The sequence below is a fragment of the Halyomorpha halys genome, unplaced genomic scaffold, assembly GCF_000696795.3.
Source record: "Halyomorpha halys isolate HHAL.00 unplaced genomic scaffold, Hhal_1.1 Scaffold130.1, whole genome shotgun sequence".
NCBI lineage: Eukaryota > Metazoa > Arthropoda > Insecta > Hemiptera > Pentatomidae > Halyomorpha > Halyomorpha halys.
In genome coordinates, this window is record NW_027107593.1 from 47,089 (window position 1) to 49,198 (window position 2,110).

Here is a 2,110-nt window from a genome sequence, read left to right on the forward strand (position 1 = left end):
TGAGATGTATATAAAACAACAAACAAAAAACAATACATATACAGAGATAAAATAAACGTCATGAAAGAATAATAAAAAAAAAATAAATAATAATAATGAAAAAAAATGACAATAAATGAGTAGAGAGCCATATAGGACAACATACCTGTCCAAATAAATAAGTTGAACAGACAGAAAGAAACAACGGAAACGCGTAAGAGTGGGGACCACCTCCTCCCCACTCTTGTGCAGACCAAGTAACGGTTTTTAAAACGATTTGTAATAAATATATTGTGCTTCCTTTAGATTTCTAACTGCCCCAGGCTTTAAATTTTCAACTTGCCGTCTATTCGAAGTTTTTTTAACTGTTCAGGATTCAATTTTTCAATTCGCTGAGAGTGTAAAATAAATTATTACGCAGTGATCACTAAAATTGTTTTTATGTAATAGAGATGATAAAGTATGTTCTCCTGTTCGATCCGTTTAGCTTTTAAGTGACAGGTACACCTATAAGATAAACGAAATATTTAAAAAGAATCAGTTCAGCTGAAAATTCTGAGGAATCAGATTTCATTAATTAATTGACAATTTATATTCAGCCGGGACCGGAGTAGCTCAGGGGTTAGGCACTGTGCTACCAACTCCAAGGATCCTGGTTCGAATCTGGCTACGATAGATGATTATGTATTCTGTTACTGTAGCCATGAGTCAACCCTGTGGATTCGATCCGGTCCACAGCCTTATAAAGTGGGTACTCTTAATTGGGAAAAAATCTGGTGTTTGAGCGTGATATTGAAAAATCACCTTCTTGTTTAACCGTTGTTCTATAAACAGTACTTCCTAACAAAGTAATGGACCCTTGACTATTTAATATTGTTTGTATTTTTCACGTATATATTCGCGTACCCCTTTAGTCTGATTTATTTAATGGCTACTGATAGATTCAAACTATACCCTTTCTCATAGTAAGAGTAATAGGGGTATTCGTGATCTTTAGTTTAACACGTTAAAGTGTGTTAATTGGAAAAACTTTAAATAGAGAAATATTTTCTTTTTTTATCATGTTAAAACGTATAACATGGTCGAGAGTCTGTTAGGTCTGTTAAATCCAGAATGACGTCACGCAACAGACCAGCTGGGCTCGTACCAATTTTTTAGTTTGTGTTTGTTTACTTGCTCGTAGTTTTGTGTTTTGTAGTATTGTTTTGGATGTTTTTATAACTAATAAAGCAATGGATGACAATAATAATAGTATAATAACAGGTTTCAATTAACTCATCTTGATTATCTTTCTCACACGTTAGAAGATCAACAAGCCACTCAGTGGTCAAACTTTCACACAACTTCCTCTTTAGGCATGTAATAAATTTAATCAAAAATTAGAAGTTAACAATAACATGAAGTTTTGGAAGGAAAGGTTATAAAACAAGTTGCTCAGGAAATACGCCAGAAGCTCTTTTGCTTTTAACATTTAACATGACTTTAAATAGGGCTGCTCACAATCCTATACTTGTAACATTTAACATGGTAAAACATTTTTACATTTAACACAACATCATGAATACCCCTATTGTTTGGATCGTAAAATAGTAAAAAGTTTGAAATGTTAAAAGTTTTTTATGGTCTTTTCATTACACATCTTTTGTAATTTAAAGGTTATCTGGGTTGTTATCACTTTTTTCGTAACGTTTTCTGATTTTTTACCTAGCTGTGTTGTTTTTATTTTGTTCTGCTTACAAATAACATATAGCCTTTATCCAGGTTTGAATGAATAAACTCTTGTCAGTTATTGTAAAATTATAACTTAAAACAAAGGCGAATCTCTGCCTGCTCGCTTCAATTTTTCGGAACTTTTCTCTTCCAAGTCAACTCAGAACCTTTCCTCGGTTCAATTTCCAAGTAACAATAGCGGTCATTAATTAGTAATAAAATGATAATTGTATAATGAAGGAGAATGATGATGCAACTGAAATTATTAGCTGATTATAGGGCTATATTACGGAAGGGTTGATGAATCTTGTACAAGTACTAGAAGGTAGGATTTTATAAAAGTTTCATAGAGGGCGTAACCTGTAATTTGGATTGGGCGTTACCGGTTCAATAATTACTGACCGGTTGTCAATAATTAGCG